The sequence below is a fragment of the Mustela nivalis genome, assembly GCF_964662115.1.
Source record: "Mustela nivalis genome assembly, chromosome: 4".
Lineage (NCBI taxonomy): Eukaryota > Metazoa > Chordata > Mammalia > Carnivora > Mustelidae > Mustela > Mustela nivalis.
The window spans coordinates 112,061,026-112,081,030 of NC_139023.1; positions in this window are offsets into that span (position 1 = coordinate 112,061,026).

Consider the following 20,005-nt stretch of genomic DNA (forward strand, 5'->3'; position numbering starts at 1 on the left):
CACAGGCAATGTGAGGCTTGAACTCATAGCCCTCAGATCAAGTGTTGCATGCTCCACCAACTGGGCCAGTCAGGAGCCCCAAGGATCTTTTCTTTTCTTTTTTCTTTTCTCTTATTATCATGAATTTAATTGCTCAGATGACTTCTATTCCCTTTGAGCATAGTCTCACTATTCTATGAGATGATTAATTGCCTGAAGACAGCCTGGTACACTGCTGCTTTTACACAAAGTAAGTGCTCAATAAATTTTTAAATTTCAGTAAACTATATTGGTTTGATCCAGAATTCAAATTTAAGTTTATAGGGACTTTGCATTTTAAATCAGCACTAATAGCTGTGTAATTTTCAAATCAAAATTTTTGCAATTGTTTTCCAGACTTTGGAGTTTTTCTAGCTTTCGCATAACCAACTTAGAATAAATAGGTAGGCAACATTCACAGTCTTATGTGATAAATAACAAACCTTAAACATAATCAGTTCTTCCTTAGAATCTGGGTTTGCAAATATCAGCTCTTATTACCCTAATGGCAGCTCTATGAAGAACAGGGAAGGATTTTCTTCTTTTCAGGTGGAAAGTGAACAGCAGAGAAGTTTAGTGACTTGTTTAATAACACGTTTGTCATTCCCTCAGAACCTATATCTTCTGTTTTTCTACACAGATCTAATTTTAAGATGTCTTAGCTCCTATTCATGTACAGAGCTGGATTATATCTCCAACATACATAAAAATGTGAACTTCAGAGAAATATGGTCTTACTTAGGCAGAGTTTTATTATCAATAATACAGTTGCCTGGTTTTATTACTAAAATAGACTATTGAAATAATCATCTGGGTAAACAATACACTTCTTCATTCCTTTTTTTTTTTTTTTTCCTGTGAAGGCAGCTTTTTATTATAATTCTTAAGCTCTGGAAGTGACCTTTCGAACCTGACTATGGTTGTGCCAACATGTTTGTAACATAAAGTGCAATTTGTGGAGGAAAAGGCAAATTAGAATCCATAGCAGGGTAAAATGAAACAGAGATCTGTTTTGCAGCAGTTTGACATTGAGAGACCAGGATCAAATCAGGTTTTCTGATGTTACTTCCTTCTAAAAGAGGTTGGAAACAAAAATGTTATTTTATAGGTCTAGCCCCATATTCTTGCATGTGCCATATTCTTACATGTGAACAGGATTGTATTATCCTATGGTTGGTTGTCAGAATCTTGGTAGAAGATTATAGCTACTAAGAATTCATAGAAAATGTGACAAAACTTCCACAAAGTTGGAAATTCTTTTATTCAACTTTGTAAAAAAAAAAAATGAGCTACTTAGCTTAAAAAGAATTTATACACATGCCCACATGCACACACACACACACATACACACATACACACACATATATATGACCTGATAGAAATGAACCTGAAAATCCCTACAGTGAAGAACTTGACCAAAAATATTGATGCTGTCTCCAATATTTTATAGAACTATATTCACAAAAATATATTTTAAGATTTTACTTACTTATTTGTCAGAGAGAGAAAGAGAGAGAGCACTGAGACAGAGGGAGAAGCAGGCTTCCTGCTGAGTAAGGAGCCCAAAGTGGGGCTCAATCCTGGGACCCTGGGATCATGACCTGGCCTGAAGTCAGACGTTTAACCAACTGAGCCACACAGGCATTTTTAAAATATATTTTTTAAAGATTTTATTTATTTACTTGACAGACAGAGATCACAAGTAGGCAGAGAGTCAGGCAGAGAGAGAGGGGGAAGCAGGCTCCCCACCGAGCAGAGACCCCAACTCGGGGCTTGATCCCAGGACACTGGGATCATGACTCGAGCCGAAGGCAGAGGCTTCAACTCACTGAGCCACCCAGGTGCCCTAAAATATTTTTAAAATGCATTTTAGTGACAACATTCATGGCAGAGATCATTATTTTCATTCTCATGAAAACATGAGCTGAAAGAAAAGGTTGCCATTGAAGTTTTTCCCTTTTAACTAAACTAATCTTACATACTTTTTCTTTTAGACATGTCTAGTCTTTTTAAAAGCATTTAAAATGTTACCTTAGAAAAATCTCTTTGATAACGAGACTGTTGAGTCTAAATGCAATGGATGTGTCACAAAGGTTATTAAACTTTTATTTTTCTAAAATTCTCCATGATTCCTTTCACATTCTGTTGTCAAATGTTGACACAATTATCTTAATGACACCAATTAATAATTCACTGACTTGTAAATATGAGCCTGTGGTGATTATGAATGACACTCATTTTTTGTTTCTCAATTTTCTAAGTCTTTATTTCCTTCTTACCTAATTTTGTACTTTGTGGTCCTTACAACTTTTATGCTCCTTTATTGTTTACTGAATAAATAATTGAAGGCGAAGCCAGAAAACTTCCTTTCCCAGTTTTACTTCCTTTTCAGCTCTTTCACTGCCTTAAATCTACATCCTGAGGGGACACCTGGGTGGCTCAGTTGGTTAAGCAGCTGCCTTCGGCTCAGGTCATGATCCCAGCGTCCTGGGATCGAGTCCCACATCGGGCTCCTTGCTCCACGGGGAGCCTGCTTCTCCCTCTGACTCTGCCTTCCACTCTGTCTGCCTGTGCTCGCTCTCTCTCTGACAAATAAATAAATAAAATCTTAAAAAAAAAAAATCTACATTCTGAGGATAAAGTATAAGTTTGGGAAAAAGAAACAAGTGGATAAAGAAAAGTAAAGTGCGGTTAATATTCTAGTTGATGCTTTTATCTTCTTAAAAATTTAGTTACCAGGGTGCCTGGGTGGCTCAGTGGGTTAAGCCTCTGCCTTCAGCTCAGGTCATGATCTCAGGGTCCTGGGATCGAGTCCCACACTGGGCTCTCTGCTCAGTGGGGAGCCTGCTTCCCTCTTTCTCTCTGCCTGCCTCTCTGCCAACTTGTGATCTCTGTCAAATAAATAAAATCTTTAAAAAAAATTTTGGTTACCTATGTATTTCCTACCAAACATACATTTCATCTTTCCCTTTTATTCAAAAAGGAACATAATTACAGCAATAATATATGCCTCACTGTGCATTTACTTATTTTGCTTTTCAAATTATCCCAGAGTACAAGTAAAAAAATGAGCATGCTAAAAATAAGTAAAATATCAGCAGCTTAAAACTAACAACTTAAAGTGATTTGAATAATACTTTGTGCTATTTGTTGGGGCACCTGGGTGGCGCAGTGGGTTAAGCCTCTGCCTTCAGCTCAGGTCATGATCTCAGGGTCCTGGGATTGAGGCCCGCATCAGGCTCTCTGCTCAGTGGGAGCCTGCTTCTCTTTCTCTCTCTGCCTGCCTCTCTGCCTTTCTCTCTGTGTCAAATAAATAAATAAAATCTTCAAAAAAATATTTTGTGCTATTTGAGAAGACAAAATGGAATAAATAGCCAAATATATAGAGAATTTATGTATGGAATTAAAAAAAACTCAACAATTCATATTGTGGATTCCTTGGTATTTTATTTTATTTTTTATTGTTAGTCACCAAACTAACATACTAACAGACACCATTAGTTTTTGATGTGGTGTTCCATGATTCATTTTTTATGTATAGCACCCAGTGCTCCATGCAATACGTGCCCTTTTTAATACCCACCACCAGGCTCACTCATCCTCCCATCACCCTCCTCTCTAAAACCCTCAGCTTATTCTTTGGAGTCCACAGTTTCTCATGGCTCATCTCCCCCTCTAATTTCTCCCCCTTCACTTTTCCTTCCTTTCTCATAATGTCCTCCATATTATGCAAAAGTTGGGTATTCATCCTTTCTGATGGCTGAGTAATACTCCATTGTATATATGGGCCACAAGTTCTTTATCCATTCACCAGTTGAAGGGCATCTTGGCTCCTTCCACAGTTTGTCTATTGTGGACATTGCTGCTATGAACATTGGGGTGCATATGGCCCTTCTTTTCACTACATCTGTATCTTTGTATTTTAAATAATCTTTTATCATCTCCACAATCCCTGGCATGTGTGTTTATTTAGTAAACATTACCTAAATAGAGGAATGCTTGAATTAAAATTTCACCATCAAAGGAACATTTCAGAAAGAAATTACCCTTTATTAATTACAAGCAAGTAATAATTCAAGGAAATACATGCTCTTCCTTTGATGAAACCCTTATATTTTACACCTGTTTGGAAACCTCTATGGAAGTGGAGATTCTAGGGATTCATTTTATGATTTGCTGAGTAATAGCCCATTATTCCCTCTTTGCTTGGTTAAAGTTGGGAAGAATCACCTACCGTAAAGAATACTGCTCTTCAAACAGGGTGATAGGACTTGCTGTACTTTTCTACTGGCATAGTCAAAAAATAATGTCTTAGCTTTCCAGTTACTAGACTTAGGGAATTCTGAAAAGTTCTTGTGTCTTTGGAGTTAAAATATTAGAGAGAAGAGCCAGACAGCACCTGTTTCCATCTGCCAACAGCCTCTTGATCTTGAAATTTCCTCATGCATTTTTGAATTTTGTTTACAGCTTCCTTTCTAGTAAAAGTTTCTTGACGATGGGTACTTTGGATGAGGAACTCTGTTCTATTTCATTGACTTGTTGATTCCTATCAGAGCTACCTGGTTTTATATATTCTAGTTTTGTATTTTAATATTTGGTAAGAGTAGTTCCTTCTCCTTGCTCACTAAAGGATCTGTAAGAAAAAAAGCAAATTGTTCAAACTTCATTTTGGTTGATTTTAGGATGGACATAGAGGGGACAAAATTACAGAGAGAGAAAAGTAGTTAGCATGTTTCAGTAGTCTGAGAAATGTTAAAACTGGAGTCGAAGCAGAGATGGTTAGAAATAAGAGGAGGGGTTTAAGAAGAAATAACCAAAATAGCAGGATTTGATAACTGATTAAATGATGGGCTTTTTTAAATTTTTATTTTTTTTAATTTTTAATTTTTTATAAACATATATTTTTATCCCCAGGGGTACAGGTCTGTGAATCACCAGGTTTACACACTTCACAGCACTCACCAAAGCACATACCCTCCCCAATGTCCATAATCCCACCCCCTTCTCCCAAACCCCCTCCCCCCAGCAACCCTCAGTTTGTTTTGTGAGATTAAGAGTCACTTATGGTTTGTCTCCCTCCCAATCCCATCTTACAGGACGTCTGGGTGGCACAGTCAGTGAAGCATCTGACTCTTCCTTTTGGCTCAGGTCCTGATCTCAGGGTCATTAGATCAAGCCCTGTGTCAGGCTCCACACTCAGTGGGGAGTCTGCTTGAGATTTTCTCCCCCTCCCCTTTTTCCCCTCCCCTCTGCACTCCCTTTTTTTCTCTCAAATAAAGAAATCTTTAAAAAAAATAATGATGGGCTTTTTCATCACATGAAATAAAGAAGACTGGGTCAGGTTGTGTAGGTGGTGGAGCAAATAAAGATTAGATCAGTTTGAACATGCTGAATTCATAGTGTCTTTGTGAAAAAAAAATAGATGAAGTTGTCCACCAGACAACTAAAATTTGAGAGAGTATTGGACTGTAAATACAGACTTGGAAGCCAATAGATTTAATTGTAGCCATGCTATCACCTAGAAGACTCTGAAGACTGAAAAGAAGGTCCAAGAATGAAACTTTGCAAGATGCTATAAATAAATAAAGAGGTTGTTAGAGATAAAGATCCAACAAATGTGACAGGGTGGTGGTGAACAGAGAGATGAGAGATCACATCAGTATGAGCTACCATGGGAATCAGCAGCTGGAGAAAATAATCAGTAGTGTCAAATGATGGTACTCACTAGTATCAAATGCAATAATTAAAGGGTTGAAATGTTCTTTGGATTTGGCATTTAAGGAGACTCTAGTGACATGTGTTAGAGTTGTGAGGACTGAAGCCAAATTATGGTGGGCTGAAAATGAATGATTTTGTTGAGAAAGTAAAAAAATATTTGTTAACTACTCTTTGAAGAATTTGGATGAGAAGGGAAGAGCAGTGAAGAGTGACATTCTGGGTAAAGTGAGCATGTTTTATGATGATAGAAACTTCATTACAAACCAAAGCAAGGAGAGAAAGAGAAGGGATAATTGGTGGGTAATGAGCTGGGTAGGTACAGTTAAAAATTAAAATTGCCCCCAAAATCAATATGACTAGTGGAACAATAGTGTTCATGATCAAACAAAGGTTTCCAACCATGCAGTGATGGATAAAAGGCTAAGAAGGAACTCTGAAAGACTAGTAGAAAATGGTAAAAGCAAAGGACTTTCACCATAAAGGTTTTTTTTTTTTTTTTTGTCATATAAGATCAGTCAATAGGTATAAAGAGATAAAAAGTTTGAAAAATTAAAAATAAAACTAACTTCTGACCTAAGAATTATACTACTAGGTATTTATCTAAAGGATATGAAAATACTGATTTGAAGGGATACACACACCCCAATATTTACAGCAACATTATTTACAATAGTCGAATTATGGAAATAGCCCAAGTGTCCATTGACAAATGAAATCTTGCCATTTGCAACAACATGGATGGAGCCAGAGTGTATTATGCTAAGCGAAATAAGTTAGTCAGAAATATATAAATCTTGATAATTACTTGCCTGAAATTACACATCTAGTAAGTGCCAGATTTGGGATTCTTACTCAGACCGTCTGCCTCAGATCTTTCAATTTTAACTACTATAGAGTATGAAACTTTATGCAGGAATGAGGCACTCATGCTATGATATGAACAATGGGCAGTCAGCAAAAGGAAAATCACCTCCTGGTCCTGTTGCTCATGGGAGATAAAAAAATGAGCTACTACAGAAGGATGCCATGTGAGACATGCTCTCAATGCAGTTATATTCCAGTTAGGTCTTTGTGCAAAAAATATGGATAAAATCAGGGAACTTTTTTTCTGCAGTGGAAGGAGGGTTAAGAGAAGGTTTTAAAAAGAGTTAGAGGGAGGGGTTTCACAATTACAAGAAAAGGTAGAGTAGACTATGCTACTTTGTTTTCTCATGAAATTGAACGGGGGAAAAATAAACAGAACAAAAGAGGAAAGGGGAAAGGAGAGAGCAGAAAGGCAGGTGCAAGGAAGAAGGGAGAATAAGGTACATTCTGTGCTGTCCACAGGAATACAGATTTAAAATAAACCGAAACACAAATGTATTTTATCTGAATATTTGAACATCTTTTTTCCCCCCACCCCTGAGCTGTCAGAGGACACCTGAGAACTCTTGTCTTGGCACTTGGTTAGCTGGTATACCACCTCCACAGCATTTGCGGTCCAACAGTAATGCACAATTCAAAACTTGGAGATTTGCATATAGTACATGATTAGTACTCCATAATATTTGAATCCAAATACCATATGATTTAACTCTTTGTTTATTCCTTTTTAGGGAAACCAGAATAATGAGGTGGTAGTGGAAAGGGGGTAGACAGTTAATGAAGAGTATGGAAAATGAAAGGAAAGACTGAAGCTCATGGTGACTGATTTCCACCTGACTCTGAGGCACACCATGTCCACCTGAAGCCTGGAACAATTAGACTCGAAAAAAAAAAATCTAGACATAGACATTAGAATGATCTAATACATCCAATACAATCTCATTCAGCACAATATTCCTTGGGTGAAAATTCTGATTTTCAGAAAGATAATAAGAATGTGTTTCCTATTCCTGGTTGAATGTCCATTTACGTGAAATATAGAGGGAGAGTGGAAGTGCAGTGCTAAGAAAGTATCACAAGTTTCTAGAATGTCCACTATGTGGCTTCTCTACCCACTCCCTTTCTCTTATAGAGTTCCTTTAAAGCCATTTTTCTCCTTTGCTGCTGGGAACAGGACTTCTCTTTATTATGAGGGAGCTATTCCATGACATTTAGGTGGAGTAGACTTCTTTCCAGAAAGGTGGGCATATGATCCAACTTGGCTGGCTAACTGGAGCAGGCCCTTCCTTTGTTCACAGGGATTGGTTCACAGTCAAGTAATCCACGAAGAGCCACACAAGACCTCCCAGGGCTTTGTGGAGTAAGCGGGATCTTCTTTTCTCTGGGATTATTAATTTAAGAGAGATATAAATCTGAAGCTGCCCATGGCCATTTAGAGAATGGAAAGTATTTTGAAGAGGTAAAAAAGAAAAGGTGAAAACTTAGAGAAACAGAAATGAGCATGGAAATATAGGGTTCTGATTAATTATAAAGAATTTATGTGACAGAGATTGATGTCTCCTTGTAGGCAAAAAGATGTCAACAATGACTTAAGCGGGTTTGGGGACACAAAAACATGGCACTATGGTCTCTCTATCTTTCATTTTTGAAAATTATTATGTCATTAAGTGTGAAGATAGTTAGAAATCAAAGAGACAAAAGAAATAGACCAATTCAATGACCAAAGCAATTTTCTCTACAATAAATAATGATGGTATGGACTGTGGTATTGACAATGGTACTCAATAAAGTTAAGACTATATTTGTCATAGAATTAATAGGGTTTCAGTGCTCTAATGAACATTACATTTGAAGGAGATGGAAGAATCAAGGATCACTCACAATTTTGTACTTTAGAACATTATAAACATGTAAACCATTAACAGAAGATTGAGGATAGAAGAAGTTGAAAAGTCTTTGAAGAGAGTTGAGGACAAATAATGAAATCTTGGAAGCATGATGAAAACATCATAAGTCTGAAACGCAGGAATAATCGTGGGGTACACTTACAGAAGTGGGAGTTATCAGCATATGGAATGATTAGTAGTCACTGATGTAAATGAGAATGCCTAGAGAGAATAGAAAAAGTGAAGACTGACTGGGAAATGCGAAGTTGTTATGGAGGATGAAGAAAACCAAGGAGAGAGTGTTAGTTACACGGAAACCTAGAAAGAGAGGATTTCAATAACCGTTAGAAGGTTAAGGAATTTAAGAATTAGACAGTATCCATTAATTTTGTCACTGAGGTTGTTACCTTGACATTAGCGTAAACCTTCAGTGCAGTGACAGGGTGAAGTCACATTGCGTTGGTTTGCAGTGAATTAGTGGTGGAGGGAAGTTAGAGTACAGATTATTGAGACTTGGGTCTAGAGGAAAAGCAGGGTAGTATACAGAAGATAACAAGAATGTGTGTGTGTGTTTATTTGTTTAGTTTTTAAGATGTGGACTTTGAGGGAAGAGACAATAATGGATGGATTAATCTCTGAAAAACTGAGATGAGATCTAGAACACAGGTAGAAAGATTTAAATTAATTTATTCTTTAATTTTCCCCCTTAACCACGTTTAATCTTCTCTTAATGCCTTTATTACTATGGCTAGGCTCTTCACGAATTTTATCTTCTAAAAAATAGGTAGTTTGAAAAGATCTTTTTGAGAAAATCTAATTTTCAATGACCATTTTATAGCTTTTAGACATGACTATAGCAGATAAAAAAGAATTATATATATTCTCAAACACCCTTTCTCAAATTCACATACACAGTAATATAATTTTAATGAAGCCATAGGAAACTAATGTAATATATTATTTCAAAAACTAAATTATAGGTTCTTTATATTTTCATTCTTGTTTCACCTATTTGTTTATATACCTTTTAAAATTAGACTTTCCTCCTAGGGGTATTAGTAGCCTGCATCTTTAATCCCAAGTTTTGGGTTTTAATTTATATTTATTATCCTTGGTCATTTTGGGCTTTGTTATTAAACCTATAAAGAATCAAAGAGTTTCATTCCTAAAACCTATGGTAGACATTTAGTTTCATTAATAGGAATATTTTTTGTTAAGCTTCATTGATTAGCTGAGATCTCAAACAAAAATCTGTATTTGGGGGCGCCTGGGTGGCTCAGTGGGTTAAAGCCTCTGCCTTCGGCTCAGGCCATGATCCCGGGGTCCTGGGATCGAGCCCCAAATGGGGCTCTCTGCTCAGCAGGGAGCCTGCTTCTCCTCCTTCTCTCTCTGCCTGCCTCTCTGCCTGCTTGTGGTCTCTGTCTGTCAAATAAATAAATAAAAATCTTAAAAAAAAATCTGTTTTTGTTACTAATCTTTTGTTAAAAAATTTCCTTTTAATTTAATTTTCATAAAATTTATTTTGTTTTTCGCTTCAGGTGTAATACATATGATGGAAAATATATGTAATATATCATGGAATCATATATATAACATATATGATGCAATGAATAGTGTATGAAGTAATCCTGGCCTACATAATGTAAGAACATATTCTTGACATTTCCTTCAATCAAAATGCAATTTATCTTTGTGGCAATTTAAATATTGAGTCAAATTACATTGGGTATATAATGACTCCATTAAATTTATTAATTAAAGTGGACTTGCATAAATTTAAGAAAAAAGGAAATAAATATGAAATTAACATGCATGTATGTCTTTAAAGATAGTTTTCACAGATTGCATGCGTTCAGTTAATTTTATTAACTTGCACTTTGTTGATGTTCAAAAAAGTCAACAGGTGCACCTTTAAAGTTTACCTACTGATATAAATACAAATAATGTTTTGTTCCTGGCATAAACCCACAAGATATAATACAGATATGGTAAATTTATGTCAAATGACAGTCACATTGAGATCATTGGACAAAAACAAAGACAACTCCAAACTGAAACTGGTGTCTATTGAAATAATCTTATCTAAATTGCAGAAACAAAGATTAGTTTACAGTGTTCACTTTACATAAGGAGTTGAAGTCATCCCTAATCTAACCAACAGTGAAAAAGCTCTTGACTAGAGGGTGTGCTTTGTTCCTACTCTCCCTTCCTTCTCTGCTCCTTTGGTGCCTGAACACGTAAGAAATCATGATTAAAAAAAAAAAAAAGCACAGATCATTTAATGTCCAGGAACTGAAATGATGTTAAGCACTGGAGGGTCCTCCTTGAAGTTTTCCTGATGCTGGTTGTTGTTTAATCTCAGAACAGTTCCTATGGGGACAGGATTGAATGGGAGCACACATGGTTACAAAATATAAGAAAAAACTAAATGCTTTTATAATTGCGCTCTTAAAAGCACAAAACCAACACATAATTATCTTTTCTTGTAATAAACAAGAAATACGAGGAGACTGAATTCAAAATACACATGAGAACTCTGGAACAACTTGGACTAGTGATCTTAAAATCCAAGAGTTGTCTTTGTTCTTTAATTGACTCCTTCACGGATGAGGGGAAGCTCAGCCTCTCATCCCTGCTGTTTGACACCTCCGTGAGCTTTTGTGCCTTTTAGCAATGTTCTTACAACGCTGGCAGGAAAACTGAGCAACCCTCAGTTAAAGAAGAAGAAACTAAATTTCTGCATCCCCTCTCTCCCACAGATGAGCAATAGATGCGTACACAATGAATGTGGCTTGGGGTCTAAATCAATGGTGTGGTTTCCAATTAATATCCCTCACTCTGAATATCGATCTTCTCAGGACGACAGATGAAGCTGCCTTTTCTTTATTTCAGTCCTTACATTTCAGGGTGGGTTCAGGGTGGAGATTTTCAGAAACAGCAGGGAAAAAGACGGTGAGTTTTCAAGGCAATGATATTTTCCTGCTTGTCTGCAATGTAAAATGGAACTACAACTCATGGTTCTGGTAAAGGAGGATTAAATTTAAGCCTTTTAAAGATGAGTGGGATTATATAATTTTTAAGCACTATAAACTTCTGGTGAAGAACGGAAAGGTTTCCAATCTTAAAGAAATCATTTTACATATAAGACAACATTCCAGTTTAATTGTAAGGCTAAATTTAACTAACTAAAATAGATATAGTGTTTTACAGTTTACAAAGTATTTTTACGTACATGACCCCATTTAGTCTTTAAAAATACTGTTGTAATGTAGTTAAAGCTAGGATTATTATCCCGATTTAACATAAGAGAAAACTGAGGCTCTGAGAGATTCAGTAATCTGCTAGAGAACATTCAGCCAGTAAATGTGTATCATAAATTTAGGGACTTAAACCCAGGTCTCTGTCTCCAAGTCAATGCTATTCCCCCCCCCCTTTTTTTTTAAGTTTTATTTTATTTTTTCAGTGTTCCAAGATTCATTGTTTATGCACCACAATATGTGCCCTCCATAATACCCACCACAAGGGTCTCCCAACCCCCCACTCCCTTCCCCTCCAAAACCCTCAGGTTGTTTCTCAGAGTCCACAGTCTCTCAGGGTTCATCTCCCCCTCCAATTTCCCTCAACTCACATCTCCTCTTCTTCTCCCAATGTCCTCCATGTTATTCCTTATGCTCCACAAGTAAGTGAAACCATATGATAGTTGAATCTCTCTGCTTGACTTATTTTACTCAGCATAATTTCCTCCACTCCCATCCATGTTGATACAAAAGTTGGGTATTTATCCTTCCTGATGGATGCATAATACTCCATTGTATGTATGGACCGTATATTCTTCATCCATTCATCTGTGAAGGGCATTTTGGCTCTTTCCACAGTTTGGCGACTGTCTTCTACCTCTTTTGATGTCTTCTAAAATGATTTATTTCATCCCATTTTTATGACATGATCTCTCTTAATTCATATGATTCTTACTTGTCCTCAAGTTGAAACATAGCAGTTTCTTTAAGAGAGACAAATGTCTAGCTTACATTTTAGAAAATGATGCTCATATGGAGTTCTATATTGGGGGCACCAGGGATGCAGTATACAACATCCTCAACAACACTAGTGTAAGAGGGAACTTGAATTCAAGCTGTTTAGACAAAAAGGGAATTTATTGGCTTATGTAGGCAAATGGTATAAAGTTCAGGAATGTCTGGAAATGAAGATTTGAATGTCATTATGATTCTCTCTCTCTCTCTCTCTCTCTCTCTCTATATATATATATATATATATATAGATATAGATATAGATATATCTGTATTTTTCTACATGTTGGCTTCACTCTCTGATTTCCTTCTTATATGGGGGACATAGCCATCGACAGCCTTGAAGCTCATGTTCTTACCTACTTCTTCCTGCAAGAAGAAAGAACTCCAAGCAAGACTCACTACCCTATTTTTAGTAGGTGGGGAAGAATCATGACTTGGATTCTTCTAGCTTTTGTCATATGCCCATCTCTGAGACAAATCACCATGAGATGGCATTTAACTCCTGCCAGTTTGAGTCAGGTGCTTGCCTCTGAACCAATAATGGAAGTCAAGAGATGGAGTGGTATAAAATCAGGGCAATTCCTATTTTAATCATGGAATTTGTGGTGGGCAAGTGTAGTGGAGTAGAAGTTTCCTTTCTCCTCCAAATGGAAGAAAGGATTATCGGGAAAGAAAACAATAGATGTTCCACTACAAGTCTTCATAGTATTCCCAAATGGTTTTTTCTCAGTGGTGTTCACACAGAACAAGCATGTTACTTGTTCCAACGTTTTTAGCTTTATGTTCCTTAACTTAGGGAACACTTAGTTATTTGTTAACCCCCCCCCCCTTTTATTGTCCCTAGAAAGATCTAGGGATATACTGGATATACTACGGATAACTTACCCTCAGAAAACAGGAAATCCTGAATCAGAAGCTGGTTTGTGTTAGTAGGAAAAGAATGGACTCTACAATGAGGCTGTCCAAATTCAAATCCTGGAAGTCACTTGCCAGATATTTTGGCCTCAGACAAATTATTTACCTTCTCAGTGCTTTAGTCATCTTTTCTGGGAAATGGAGTAACTTGGTAGAAACTTCCTCAGAAAACTGTTGTAAGGGTTATGTGAGATTATGCCATAAATTTGTTAGAATAAGGAGGCATAGAAAGTGCTCAGTAAATACCCACTGCTATTATTATTATTAAAAGGAAAGAGGTAAAAACCTCAACTTCTCCCTTGGGACAGAACTTGATATTGGCGGATTTCTTTTCTTTTCGGCAATGCCAAGCCTTCTGAGTTGTGATATCTAGGGCCCATTCTGAGAAGATGCAAACTTGAAAATCACACTGGGAACTCAAGCCTCACTTTGTCTCCAACATCTTTAGGTAGTTAAATTTTATCAAGGTTTGCGGAGATGGAAGAAATACAATTCCAACCTCAGCCTCAGGTTGCATATAAATTGATTACATGCATATTCAGTTTTGGTCATTTTTTCATCTTAAAAAAAAAAAAAAAAAAACAACATATTCCTTACTGGATGCCTTCCCAAAGCACTGTCCAGGTACGCTCAATGTGGTCAAAATCTTGTCTGGTTTCCTGCCTCACTTCTTCTCAAGAAGGTGAATGTAGACAAGCTGTAATCAACTTCAAATATGGTTGCAATCCTTTATTGAACTCAAAATCTAGCAGTTCGTTTTAATAAGTCATTTCATAATAATAAAATGGCTGCCCATGAATTTACATATGTCAACAATCAATCAATACTAGTTAATGCCCCTGCTTTCATTTTCAAGTGTTTCTGAATATTCCTATTTGTCAGATGAACACATTTACTTCTTCCACTGTACTGTTATTGCCTCTACCTCTGCTCTACACCCACAAAAGATAATGATATTTAAAATATTTAAGTTGTTGACCAAGTACAGTCCTAAGAATTTCACATACCATATTTCAACTAAGTCTCATTATAACTCCATGAAGTAAGCGTTATTGTTCCCATTTTATGGAGGCTCAGAGAGGTTAAATGACTTTGCAAAAGTCATAGATAACAACTAGAAAATCGAGAACACAAAACACATGTTTGTTCCTAAAGACCATATTTCATGCATGCACATATCTGGTTACATAAAACACCTGCCTATTATATTTGCAAGTGACATAAATCTAGGTGGTCTGGATAACCTAGTGGTGGCTAAATGAAAAACTTTTAGATTGCAAAGAAGGACTGAAACCAATGGAAGCAATAAACTGGGCTGAAATAAAAAACCTTACACTGATATTTAATAAAGAATTCACATGAATAAAATATAGAAGACCTAACTTAGCCATACAATATATTTCTTAAAAATGCTCTGAACCATTTTATCTGACTGAAAGGTCAGCTTAAGTCAACAGTGTAACTAAGATCTTAAGAAAGCAGTGTAAATGTTGACTGCTTTAATGGCGTATTACTTAGGTCAATAAAGTCAACAAAAGTAAAACTCCATTATACCAGGCAGAATCATGACAATTCTGGATGCTGCATTTTAAGAAGAATATTGGTAAATTAAGATGCATACAAAGAGTACAGCAAAGGGTCAAGAAACAATATCAAATGAGAGATTATTCAGCAAACTGGGACTTTTTGGTGCAGGGAAGAGATTGGGGAAGAAAGGATGTGGAAGAGAGGTTTGACAGGTGTCTTTAAACCCTTGGAAGAACTAGACTTTGTATTATTTCCTAGAATGGAAAAAAAATCTAATAGGCATAAAATATAGTAAAATTAAGCCCATTGTAATTCATAACTAACATATTCAGTTGCTTAACAGGGAAAAGAAAGAGGTGCCACACACAAAATAATGTGTTTTGTTTGCTGTGTTCAGAAATGTGTTCAAAGGAAGTCTGGATGGCTTTTTAAAGGATTCTCTCAAAAGTGATTATTGAAATCCAGCCAGAAGATTGCCTTATACAAGGAAATTGAACCAAATGATTTCTAAATAGCCTTCCCAACTTTAAGACAGTATAATTTTTTCTTTCTTGCCCAATTATATTTCCCCCGATAAATTCTAATGAGTGCTATATACATTCCTCATCTTTATACAACATCCCTTTTCTCCATCGAAATTGCATGAAAACAGCAGTATTTCTGTAACATTTTTCCAAGCTCTGTCAACCAGGTTTCATCCACTCTTACCACTCCTCTATTCCCATCAATGTCTCCAAGTGTTTCTTTTATAATTTCAACCCCAGGGTGTACCACTCTTTCAAAAATGTTATTTGCTTCACATGTTTCCATAGCTTGGGTTGAAAAAGATTTGAGAATGAGTGTTAACTTCTAAAGTTCCAGCAAACAACTGATTGCTCGTAGTAACGTTTTTCTGTATTTGCCTTTATTATTAAATATTAAGTTTGTGGAAAGTAATGGTTTCATTTTAAAATGAATCCAATGATGAAATATATTTTATTCATCTCAAAAAATTTTATGAATAAAATCCATTAATATGTATATCATGAAAACACCCCAAGATAATCCCAAGGTTTTAGAACACATTTACTCTTGAAAATATTCCTCTCAGATTTGTTTTGCTAGTTAAGCGGAAAATATACCCTCTTGAGGAGTTCTTCCACAGATTTTTTTTTTCCCTAGAATTTCTCCTATAGTTTGAGGTTAGGATTTGTAATGGATGAAAATGTTTGCATAGTGAGGTGTTGTTAGTTTCTAATAAACCACATCTTGCTCCGGGAAAAACACAGAGTTGAACCATTTTGACTACTTCTGGAAGCTGGAGGTTAATGTTTAAAATAACTAAAGGGAAGGTGGAGCTTCTTTCAAAGCCATAAAAAAGAATAATTGCGATGACACACCACAGTATGCATTTTATACTGTTGAATGATGGCAGCTTCGCTGTTGGCTCCCTGCCCCAGAGGCCTAGCACACCCAGGGAGCATTGTAAAAGCTGCCGAACGCACACCCTGGCATGCGTGTGCCCACTTTTATAGCCAGCAATAATTTTAAAGGAACATACAGTCCCTACTAGGAGGCTTTTTCAGAAGATAAGCTGGAAATCAATGAGTGCTAACCCTTTGTAGAGTATTATTCCTAACAAGTGAATAAAAACAACTTTGTTCAGGAATGCTTTATCAAGTGATTATTATAAATCATGTTAGACCCTTGATTGAAATATCTAGACTCTAAACCTATTCTGAGGATGACAAGATCATAAATATTTGAATACCTTCATGAATCATCATCAAGTCTTAAAAATGGCTCTCTACTACTTTTTTGTCTAAAGTCACTCAATTGCCATATGTGGTACCTCATTTTTACAGTGAGAATGAGTGAACTACTCTTTTGACTGTGTCATACCAATTGTAGTAGAATTGCTAAGACTTCTTACTGTTAATCTTTTTCCCAATCAGGGTACTATCAAACATGGTAAAATCCCCACATTATAGCAAAATAAATAATCCTTTTAAATTCTAGCAGTCATTTTGGCACTTAATTTGACTTCATAAACAAGAAATCTGATTATCTTAGACAACTCTTTATCTTTTGTGACTGGATCAACTGTCAACAACATTCATAAGAATTAACCATCCATCAGGGTAGATATAGACTTCAGATAGCCTTAAATTTGCACAACCAAGAGAGTTTGGGAGTTGCCTCTTTAAAAACATAAATACAAAATTAGCCAAGAAGTGAATAGTTAGGATGGAAAAATCAGAGTGAAATATTGGGGACTTGGAGAGTTAGCCTATTGTCTTCTGAGATGTCCTTAGCTGATTTATCAGAAAAGCTCATATAAAAATGCTTCTTGATTGCAACCTGGACTTCTTTCCCTACCTGGAATGCTCCACAACTCCCAACAACTCCAAGTGCTCAAGGTACCGTGCAAGAGAGGGCCTTGAATTTTGAGCTCCACTAGTTTGACAGTGACCCTGCCCCTGCTGTCCATGTGTAATATTGGTGAAAATAAGGGGTAAGAAGTATGGTTTCCAACCTTGCTCCCTTCAGAGTTAATATTTCTAGGTTTAACCTAAGACTGTGGGTAAAAGTTGGATGAAGATTAAGAGTCCACTCCAGGGAAACCGTTAAATGTATAATCTTAATTATATTTCACTCCTTTGCATTCTATCACCTCAGAGAGATTAACACTGAGAAATGGAAGTTCTGACTCTGAAGCAAAAATATGAACTAGGAAACATTTTTATTCTCAGCTACCCACAGTGAACATATTCATGTATAATTTCATAATTATATTAACACAATAATACACAATAATAAGTGGTTTGTAATTCCTGGCAATAAATCCTTTAAGAAACCAATTGCCATGTTGATGTTACACACACATTAAGAAAGGATTAAACAAATCCCTGTGACGATTTTAATAAAATAGACCCACAGGGGGCGCCTAGGTGGCTCAGTGGGTTAAAGCCTCAGCCTTCCTCTCAGGTCACTATCCCAGAATCCTGGGATCGAGCCCTGCATTGTGCTCTCTGCTCAGCAGGGAGCCTGCTTCCTCCTCTCTCTCTGCCTGTGTCTCTGCCTACTTGTGATCTCTGTCAAATAAATAAATAAATAAAATCTTAAAAAAAAAAAAATAGACCACAAGACTGCGGCCTTCCCTAAGGAGACTTAAGATTTAGCTCTTCATTACAGGGCATGTTTGGAGGGGTCCAAGACTGGATCACAGGAATAACAAGAAGTTAAAATATGTAGGGCCTGGCTCCATTATAGTAACTTTAGGTTTACTCCAAGCAAACAACAACGATGACAACAACAAACAAACTCTGTTAGAGGATTTTGAACAGAGGGGTGGTATGATCCAACTTATGTTTTAAAAGGATCACCTGCTGCTGTGTTGACAATAGACTGGAAGAGGCAAGGGCACGGCCAGGGAGAGGTTTTAGTATAATTCAGGCAAGAGATGATGGCAAGTGGTTGTATTCCAGATATATTTTAAAAGGGAAGCAAATAGGATTTGTTTGATGGGTTGTGTGTGAGATGTGAAAGAAAAAGAAGAGTTACAGATGACTACAAGATTTTTAATCTGGACAGTTGGAGAGATTGCCTACAAGAGGAAAGATTGCATATACAGCCTGTGTAGGAAAGGGCCATCGGGAAGTCAGTTTTTGACCTGTTAGCTTTGAGATGTCTATTGGTCATCCAAATGAAGAGATCAAGTGGAAAGTTCTATGAATGAGGCTGGAGTTTGGGGAGGGGGTCCAGGTTGGAGGTATCAGAATATGAATAGTATTTAAAGTCATGTAGTTGGAGGAGCTGGGACACTCTGATGTTTAGAAATCAGGTAGATAATTAGGAATGAGCAAAGAAGATTGAAATAGCATTGCCAAAATGTGGGAGGAAAAGTAGAAGAAAGGTTACTGAGCAAGCAAGGGTGGCATGATTTGACCCCCATCACCGCCCCACCCACCAACCCACACATTAACCTGGAAAAACACTTATTGGGGGGAAACTAGAGGAAGATACAGTTGGTTTCCATCACACTCTGGGTAGTGCCCAGGGACATAAGTGGGCTGAGTATTGTATTCCAGATAAAGAATCCCACCCTTCAGTCTGTAGATCTGAAAAGTTGCATCACCCCCGTGATGTAATCCGAGCCTATGGTCCCATCTGAAAAAAAGGGCAAGGGCCTCAATTCATTCCTGGGTACAATTAACCAGGAAGAGTTCTCAGGGAGAAAAGTAGTAGCAGTCCACATGGAAATGGAAGAAAGGTGGCAACCATGAAGTACCATAAGAAAGAAGAAGCCAAGACGAATGTGTGTGTGTGTGTGTGTGTTACCTGTGTTTTCTCATGGTCATATTTCAGAAGCAAGAATTAAGAAGCAAGAACAGAAGCTTTCCATTCCCATATGGAAATGTACTTGGGGATTGTATCTTCCATCCCTCATTCCAGCACCTCTAGGAGAATTCAGCAATGGGTAACTATCCCATAACGTCATTGCTATCCTGCTAATTCCCGAGTTTTATACATCAGGCCAGGAGCTAAGCATTTCTCATATACTGCTCCCATTTAATCCTTGCAAATGCCTTAGGAAATAGATACTATTAACTTTCCCCAGTTTTTCTGTTGGGGAAATTAAGATTAGAGAGAATCTTCCCTAAATCACAGTGACAGTTTATGGAGAACCCCAATAAGGTTTTTCTGACTCCACAGTTCTCTTTCCTATTCACTCTGTTCTATGTTTTCTTTTTTTTTTTTTTTAATTTATTTGACACACAGAGAGAGAGAGAGTGAGACAGAGTAGCACAAGCAAAGTCTGCTTCTCCCTTCTCTAGGGAGAAGCAGACTCCCCACTGAATAGGGAGTCTGATGTGGGGCTTGATCACAGGACCCTGGGATCAGGACCTGAGCTGAAGGCAGATGCTTAATCATCTAAGCCACCCAGGACTCCCTATGTTGCTTTTTCTGTTACTACTTTTTTCATATCCAGCACTAAGGATTGTATCTGGTTGTTAAGTGGATCTGATGAGTTGACTATACATTCTAAACTTACCAAGTAGGTAC